This window comes from Seriola dumerili, unplaced genomic scaffold, assembly GCF_002260705.1.
Source record: "Seriola dumerili isolate Sdu_G_001 unplaced genomic scaffold, Sdu_1.0 BDQW01000073.1, whole genome shotgun sequence".
NCBI lineage: Eukaryota > Metazoa > Chordata > Actinopteri > Carangiformes > Carangidae > Seriola > Seriola dumerili.
This window is the reverse complement of record NW_019174328.1, coordinates 306,925-317,020: the sequence shown is the minus strand read 5'-3', so window position 1 is coordinate 317,020 and position 10,096 is coordinate 306,925.

Genomic DNA, 10,096 nt, shown 5'->3' with positions numbered 1-10,096 from the left:
ACTTAAACTTGCACTTGAGCAATCTGCTGGCTCCTGTTGGCTCCTTGGCACCATCTCTAATATAGAGAAGAGAGTGAATTGCCCAGTGATATAACAACTTTAAGAGTTATCAATAAGTTCTTTATTGAAAACATCCTTTTACTACAGAGCCCCCAAATCATGGGCTGTAATGACTCACCACTTCAGCTGCCTGTGGGGTGTGAATTTTAGGTCCATACCAATGGTGTACTCCACCTCTGCCGCTGTCATATTTTATGACAGGCTCCTAAAATAAAATATAGATTTAAATTTTTTGTCAAGCACATTTTGCCGCCAATTTTCATTTAGGAGAAAATCAAAGACTGACATAAAGTGTAGTTAGTCTCTCTTCAGAAAGCCTACCTATCATTGCTCCATGTCGCCTTAATTTATGGAAGGGGAACTTCCCAAGCCTCCACCTGAGGCTGAATCCAGCCCAAAGGTCACATGTGCCCACTTGGTTGAGCATTTTTCTTATTACAGTATTAAGAGTTGATCCGCTGAGTGAGCACAGGTAGTTTATCTGCAAGAAATAAAGTCAATCAATCATTCATTTCTGTATTCAGTATAAATGTATCTATACAGCAATGTAAAAATACTCCATTACAAGTAAAAACTTCTGCATGAAAAATCAAACTTAAGTAGGTTAAATACTGGCAGGAAAATGCAGTGAAAATAAAATAAAAGTACCGGTTTGGTTGCTCTGACTGATATATTATTATGACATCATTAGATGGTTCTTCTTTCTCTTCTCTTTCTTTCGTTTTTTTTTTTCTTATTTTGGCTCACTTGGTGTCAAAATTGTCTCCTGTGTGCCTTGATTCAGTGTCAGGGGTTCGGAACCAGAGGCCAGTTTAGGGAGCAGCTGTGAGGCCCTCCCAGGCCAAAACAGCAAGGGCTGTGGGCCTGGAGTCAGTGCCTACATGGCTCTGCCTCAGCCCCTACCTCTCCAGTCTGCCTTCTCCTGCCTCGGCCCCATCCTCTCCATTTATCTCCCCACAACCAAATTCACTTTTAAAACACCTTTAACTCTGGCGCTCAGCTTCTGTGTCTGCTCCTGAGTCCAGATATTGAAAACTAACATTACATACTGTATGTTACAGACACACCACAGCTGTTCAGAGTAGTTCCACTATAACCATCAGCCAGCGCAACTTTGTCAACTCACTGCACACACAACTCCTGCATGTGTCACGGTCAATATAAAACCAGTTATAAAAGCAGATTAAATGTAGAGTTCTTAAAAGCGAGATTCTTAAAAGCGAGCTAATGACACACATACCGTCCCTTCACATTGCAGTCAGCAATATAGCCCTGTAACACAACACTAATGGTCCAAATGAAAACTCTTCTTCAGCACGTTGGTCCTTACCCTTTAGAAGTTACATACAGGATTTGCAGAAAAGTCCAGCAAAACCTACTTTCCAGAGCAGGTCAAAGTTAAGCAGCATCACAGTATTTTTATTTATATTTTTTTTACCTTCTGTGTTCTTATTGTCTCTCCTGGTTTGTTGGATTTTTTACACTTGGAAGAAATATTTTGATTGATCCGACAAGATGACACTAGACTGTGTCACAGAAGTTCTGTGTCTACCTGCTGCAGGACTTAACCAATCTGATCTGCAAGACTAAAATCAATTAATAAAAGCTTTATCATGACAGTGAGTACATGACTGTCATAACAAAAATAACAACAAAACAAAAAAACAAAAAAAAGCGTATTCCTTCAAGCAATGGAAATTCTTCCATGTGTCGGGATGAAAACTATACAGGTCCCCAATATGACTGTTTGAGGTATCACAGAAACCCTCGAAATAGGTGAATTAAAATAAACCATAGACAAGGACTCATTTAGCACATGGAGATTCTGAGAATTTCACCCAATGCAAGTTTATTTGCAACATGGCATGGATACAAACAAACTCTGATCTGTCCTCCACTCCCTTCCTGAGCCTTACCAGGTTGCGATGACCCAGCCAAGGTGTTGTTGTTACTAAACTGAGAGGTTTAGCGTCATAGTATATTTCTCAAAATGTCACTCATAGTGGTGCACTTAAGGTATCTCAGTAGAAATTCTTGTTTATTATATAACTAACTGTTAACAAATTCAAACCAACTTAAAATGACTGTAGGTAGGCACATTGTTCAGCCATCACCAGAAGACCTGCCCGCCCTCTGCAAGATATGAAACCCCCATATGTCACATATGCTTATTTATCAACTGGCAACTAGTTATCTTTTTGGAACTTACACATGCAAGTGCTTTTTCTTTTTTTTCTATACAGAATATATATTATGAGTTAGTATTATGGTTGTTATCATATTCCTATCTCCGTACCAGCCAACTAAGGATATCAGACTGTGAGAGTGTCCGGATACACATTGCCTGCCAATGTCCAGCTGTTATCTAAGAACTCAGATTAACTGTCCCCCCCAGTATAGTTGGGTTTCTACTTAGTTTCCTGTTTCCCCAAAGGTTTTTCTGTCTTACACACTCTCAGGCCCTTTCCTCAGCTAGGCTGGTTGGAGTCGTCTAAAAATGTCTATGACATGATGCATTGAGAATGAGGTTATAAAGTTACAGTTGCCATTGATACACAATACAATAAACAGAAAACCTTTATATCTACAACCAATACATTTTGGTCCCCACCCCCCCACCCCCCAGAACCACTTCATGTGGAGAGGTTACTATCACTTAAGATGCAGGTTAGAAGCCGTCATCGGAAGCTACTCTAGGGTGATAAATAAGGGAAAGACAATGTACATAAAGTGTGATTACCTATGAGGAACAACCATTTAGCTAACCAAAAAATTCACACGTAACGATTGAGCAGCCCCTGTTCGCTACTGCTTGGTTCATATGCTTTTCACACAGAGAGAACCAGCTCATGTGGAGAGGTTACTAGCACTTACAATGCACGTAAAGAGCCTTTTTCAGAGGCTGGACGAGAGTGAACAATCAATTAAAGAGCATGCACATACATGAGGCATGATTACCCATGAGGAACAGGTACATATATGAGAATTTGTTATGTAAAAGTAACACCCCTATGTTAACCAAATAATTCCCACATGAGGATTGAGTAGCCCCTTGTCATATACTCTTGGTTCATGTGCTTTACACACATTAGAGAACCACCTCAAATGGAGAAGTTACTAGCACTTTTGATGCATGTGAGGAGCCATTTTCAGAGGCTGGTAGAGTGTGAAGAATCAACTAAGGAGCATGTACATACATGAGGCGTGTTTACCAATGGGAAACCTGCTTTTCCTTAACCAAATAATTCCCACATAAAGATTAAGTAGCCCCTTTTTGTGTACTATAGGTTCATTTTCTTTACAAACAGTGGAGAACCGCCTCACATGAAGAGGTTACTAGCATTTATATGCACATGAGGAGCTGTTTTCAAGTCCTGGTCTAGGGTGAATAATCAACTAAGGACCATGCACATACATGAGGTGTGATTACCAATTAGGATCCCCCCTTTAGCTAACAAAAAACTATTCACACATAAAAAATGAGCAGCCCGTTTGCTTGTTCTTGGTTCATGTGCTTTGCAAACAGTAGAGAACCACCTCACATGGAGAGGTTACTAGCACTTACGATGCACGTGACAACCTGTTTTCAGAGGCTGGTCTAGGATGACAGATCAACTAAGGAGCATGGACATACATGAGGCGTTAGAACCTATGATGAACATTTGGTTGCTTAATCAAATAATTCCCACATAAAGATTGAGCAGCCCTGTTCGCTTCTTCTTGGTTCATTTGCTTTGCACACAGTAGAAAAATGCGGAGAGGTTACTAGCACTCATAATGCACATGAGGAGCTGTTTTCAGATGCTGGTCTAGGGAGAACAAAGAAAGAAGGATCATGACCACATATAGTCAAGTAAATTTTTATTGGTATAGTGCCAATTCACAACATACATTATCTGAAGGCACTTTACAAATACAGCAGGTCTAGACCATATCTTTATTATATTATTTACATAGACCCAACAATTCCCACCAAGAGTAAGCGCTAGGTGACAGTGGCAAAGAAGGACTTCCTTTTAAAAGGCAGAAACCTCGAGCAAAACCAGACTCAGGGTGGGCAGCCATCTGCCTCTACCGGTTGGGTTCGGTTGAGTTGAGAGCAAGCGGGAGAGAGCAAGAGAAAGCAAAGGGGAAAAAACAAGAACCTACAGTGATAGCAATATTAATATTAATATAATTGCTTAAACAAATAATTCCAACATGAAGACTGAGCAGCCTCTGTTAGGTTCTTCTTAGTTCATGTGCTTTACACAAAGTAAAGAACCGCCTCACGTGGAGAGGTTACTATCACTTACGATGCACGTGAGGATTGTACTTCTAGGGATGGTCTAGGGTGAACAATGAGCGATGGAGCACGCACCCATAGGAAAATTGGTTAATTAAAGGTAACTGCCCCTGTGTTATCCAAATAGTTCCCACACAAAGATTGAGTAGTTCCTGTTCGCTTCGTCTTGATTCATGTGCTTTACACACAGTACAGAACCGCCTCACGTGGAGAGGTTATTTGCACTTACGATGCACGTGAGGAGCCGTAATCTGAGGCCGGTCTAGGGTGAACAATGAGCGATGCAGCAGGCACTTATATGAAAATTGGTAATCTAAAAGTAAGTGCCCCTGTGTAATCCAAATAGTTCCAATACAAGGATTGAGTAGTTGCTGTTCACTTGTTTTTGGTTCATGTGCTTTACACACAGTAGAGAACCGCCTCACGTGGAGAGGTTACTAGCACTTACGATGCACGTGAGGAGCCGTATTCTGAGGCCGGTCTAGGGTGAACAATGAGCGATGGAGCACGCACATATATGAAAATTGGTTACTGAAAAGTAACTGCCCCAGTGTTATCCAAATAGTTCCAATACAAGGATTGAGTAGTTCCTTTTTGTTTCATCTTGGTTCTGAAGGAGTTTTTTGCTATTTGGAGGAAAAAACTCTCATCCCCCCACGGGGTGTGTGCAGTGTTCAAAATACTCAAAAGACCAGTAAATGTCCACACCACAGAATTTAGTTAAATTTGTTTAGTAAATCTTTTCAACAAGCAATGAACAAATACAGAATTCTGGATCAGATGTGTATTTCCCTAACCAATAACAAGTGTTGGTCAGTCCACAGTCTGATAACCTAACTTTCCCTGATCCAGTGTATTTATACAGATACAAACAAAGAAATGTGCATGGGCGTTTTGTCGTCTTCTGATTGGCTCTGCTGGCTTCCTCCTTCCCATCTGACTCCGACCCTAAGTGAAACCTAAAACTCAGCGCGCCAAAAAGAAGACAGTTAGTGTTTACACATAAATTACCACTTCTCTACCTCTGTTACCTCCGGCTGCCCCCTACACATGCCCATAGAGTGGTCATTATCAGTGGTTGTAAATAGTTTCCTTGAGGCAGATGTTTAAACCACAACTCAACCTTAGCACCTAAATATCCACTAGTATAAATCATTAAACAGTTTTAGGTCTAATAGCCTGAAATATTCCAACAGTTCATGTGCTTTACACACAATAGAGAACCACGTCACGTGGAGAGGTTACTAGCACTTACGATGCACGTGAGGAGCCGTATTCTGAGGACGTTCTAGGGTGAACAATGAGCGATGGAGCACGCACATATATGAAAATTGGTTACTGAAAAGTAACTGCCCCAGTGTTATCCAAATAGTTCCAATACAAGGATTGAGTAGTTCCTTTTTGTTTCATCTTGGTTCATGTGCTTTACACACAGTAGAGAACCGCGTCACGTGGAGAGGTTACTAGCACTTACGATGCACGTGAGGAGCCGTATTCTGAGGCCGGTCCAGGGTGAACAATGAGCGATGGAGCAGGCACTTATATGAAAATTGGTTACTGAAAAGTAACTGCCCCAGTGTTATCCAAATAGTTCCAATACAAGGATTGAGTAGTTCCTGTTCACTAGTTTTTGGTTCATGTGCTTTACACACAGTAGAGAACCGCCTCACGTGGAGAGGTTACTAGCACTTACGATGCACGTGAGGAGCCGTATTCTGAGGCAGGTCTAGGGTGAACAAAGAGCGATGGAGCAGGCACTTATATGAAAATTGGTAATCTAAAAGTGAGTGCCCCTGTGTAATCCAAATAGTTTCCAATACAAGGATTGAGTAGTTCCATTTTGTTTCATCTTGGTTCATGTGCTTTACACACAGTAGAGAACCGCGTCACGTGGAGAGGTTACTAGCACTTACGATGCACGTGAGGAGCCGTATTCTGAGGCCGGTCTAGGGTGAACAATGAGCGATGGAGCAGGCACTTATATGAAAATTGGTAATCTAAAAGTAAGTGCCCCTGTGTAATCCAAATAGTTCCAATACAAGGATTGAGTAGTTCCTGTTCACTTGTTTTTGGTTCATGTGCTTTACACACAGTAGAGAACCGCCTCACGTGGAGAGGTTACTAGCACTTACGATGCACGTGAGGAGCCGTATTCTGAGGCCGGTCTAGGGTGAACAATGAGCGATGGAGCACGCACATATATGAAAATTGGTTACTGAAAAGTAACTGCCCCAGTGTTATCCAAATAGTTCCAATACAAGGATTGAGTAGTTCCTTTTTGTTTCATCTTGGTTCATGTGCTTTACACACAGTAGAGAACCGCCTCACGTGGAGAGGTTACTAGCACTTACGATGCACGTGAGGAGCCGTATTCTGAGGCCGGTCTAGGGTGAACAAAGAGCGATGGAGCAGGCACTTATATGAAAATTGGTAATCTAAAAGTAAGTGCCCCTGTGTAATCCAAATAGTTTCCAATACAAGGATTGAGTAGTTCCATTTTGTTTCATCTTGGTTCATGTGCTTTACACACAGTAGAGAACCGCCTCACGTGGAGAGGTTACTAGCACTTACGATGCACGTGAGGAGCCGTATTCTGAGGCCGGTCTAGGGTGAACAATGAGCGATGGAGCAGGCACTTATATGAAAATTGGTTACTGAAAAGTAACTGCCCCAGTGTTATCCAAATAGTTCCAATACAAGGATTGAGTAGTTCCATTTTGTTTCTTCTTGGTTCATGTGCTTTACACACAGTAGAGAACCGCCTCACGTGGAGAGGTTACTAGCACTTACGATGCACGTGAGGAGCCGTATTCTGAGGCCGGTCTAGGGTGAACAATGAGCGATGGAGCACGCACATATATGAAAATTGGTTACTGAAAAGTAACTGCCCCAGTGTTATCCAAATAGTTCCAATACAAGGATTGAGTAGTTCCTTTTTGTTTCATCTTGGTTCATGTGCTTTACACACAGTAGAGAACCGCCTCACGTGGAGAGGTTACTAGCACTTACGATGCACGTGAGGAGCCGTATTCTGAGGCCGTTCTAGGGTGAACAATGAGCGATGGAGCACGCACATATATGAAAATTGGTTACTGAAAAGTAACTGCCCCAGTGTTATCCAAATAGTTCCAATACAAGGATTGAGTAGTTCCTTTTTGTTTCGTCTTGGTTCATGTGCTTTACACACAGTAGAGAACCGCGTCACGTGGAGAGGTTACTAGCACTTACGATGCACGTGAGGAGCCGTATTCTGAGGCCGGTCTAGGGTGAACAATGAGCGATGGAGCAGGCACTTATATGAAAATTGGTAATCTAAAAGTAAGTGCCCCTGTGTAATCCAAATAGTTTCCAATACAAGGATGGAGTAGTTCCATTTTGTTTCATCTTGGTTCATGTGCTTTACACACAGTAGAGAACCGCCTCACGTGGAGAGGTTACTAGCACTTACGATGCACGTGAGGAGCCGTATTCTGAGGCTGGTCTAGGGTGAACAATGAGCGATGCAGCAGGCACTTATACGAAAATTGGTTACTGAAAAGTAACTGCCCCAGTGTTATCCAAATAGTTCCAATACAAGGATGGAGTAGTTCCTTTTTGTTTCATCTTGGTTCATGTGCTTTACACACAGTAGATAACCGCCTCACGTGAAGAGATTACTAGCACTTACGATGCACGTGAGGAGCCGTATTCTGAGGACGTTCTAGGGTGAACAATGAGCGATGGAGCATGCACATATATGAAAATTGGTTACTGAAAAGTAAGTGCCCCAGTGTAATCCAAATAGTTCCAATACAAGGATTGAGTAGTTCCTGTTCACTTGTTTTTGGTTCATGTGCTTTACACACAGTAGAGAACCGCCTCACGTGGAGAGGTTACTAGCACTTACGATGCACGTGAGGAGCCGTATTCTGAGGCCGTTCTAGGGTGAACAATGAGCGATGGAGCAGGCACATATATGAAAATTGGTTACTGAAAAGTAACTGCCCCAGTGTTATCCAAATAGTTCCAATACAAGGATTGAGTAGTTCCTGTTCACTTGTTTTTGGTTCATGTGCTTTACACACAGTAGAGAACCGCCTCACGTGGAGAGGTTACTAGCACTTACGATGCACGTGAGGAGCCGTATTCTGAGGCCGGTCTAGGGTGAAAAATGAGCGATGGAGCACGCACATATACGAAAATTGGTTACTGAAAAGTAACTGCCCCAGTGTTATCCAAATAGTTCCAATACAAGGATTGAGTAGTTCCATTTTGTTTCATCTTGGTTCATGTGCTTTACACACAGTAGAGAACCGCCTCACGTGGAGAGGTTACTAGCACTTACGATGCACGTGAGGAGCCGTATTCTGAGGCTGGTCTAGGGTGAACAATGAGCGATGGAGCAGGCACTTATATGAAAATTGGTTACTGAAAAGTAACTGCCCCAGTGTTATCCAAATAGTTCCAATACAAGGATTGAGTAGTTCCTGTTCACTTGTTTTTGGTTCATGTGCTTTACACACAGTAGAGAACCGCCTCACGTGGAGAGGTTACTAGCACTTACGATGCACGTGAGGAGCCGTATTCTGAGGCAGGTCTAGGGTGAACAAAGAGCGATGGAGCAGGCACTTATATGAAAATTGGTAATCTAAAAGTAAGTGCCCCTGTGTAATCCAAATAGTTTCCAATACAAGGATTGAGTAGTTCCATTTTGTTTCATCTTGGTTCATGTGCTTTACACACAGTAGAGAACCGCGTCACGTGGAGAGGTTACTAGCACTTACGATGCACGTGAGGAGCCGTATTCTGAGGCCGGTCTAGGGTGAAAAATGAGCGATGGAGAACGCACATATGCGAAAATTGGTTACTGAAAAGTAACTGCCCCAGTGTTATCCAAATAGTTCCAATACAAGGATTGAGTAGTTCCATTTTGTTTCATCTTGGTTCATGTGCTTTACACACAGTAGAGAACCGCCTCACGTGGAGAAGTTACTAGCACTTACGATGCACGTGAGGAGCCGTATTCTGAGGCCGGTCTAGGTTGAACAATGAGCGATGCAGCAGGCAATTATATGAAAATTGGTAATCTAAAAGTAAGTGCCCCTGTGTAATCCAAATAGTTTCCAATACAAGGATGGAGTAGTTCCATTTTGTTTCATCTTGGTTCATGTGCTTAACACACAGTAGAGAACCGCCTCACGATGCACGTGAGGAGCCGTATTCTGAGGCCGGTCTAGGGTGCACAATGAGCGATGGAGCATGCACATATATGAAAATTGGTAATCTAAAAGTAAGTGCCGAGAGGTTACTAGCACTTACGATCCACGTGAGGAGCCGTATCCTGAGGCCGGTCTAGGGTGCACAATGAGCGATGGAGCATGCACATATATGAAAATTGGTAATCTAAAAGTAAGTGCCGAGAGGTTACTAGCACTTACGATCCACGTGAGGAGCCGTATCCTGAGGCCGGTCTAGGGTGCACAATGAGCGATGGAGCATGCACATATATGAAAATTGGTAATCTAAAAGTAAGTGCCGAGAGGTTACTAGCACTTACGATCCACGTGAGGAGCCGTATCCTGAGGCCGGTCTAGGGTGCACAATGAGCGATGGAGCATGCACATATATGAAAATTGGTAATCTAAAAGTAAGTGCCGAGAGGTTACTAGCACTTACGATCCACGTGAGGAGCCGTATCCTGAGGCCGGTCTAGGGTGCACAATGAGCGATGGAGCATGCACATATATGAAAATTGGTAATCTAAAAGTAAGT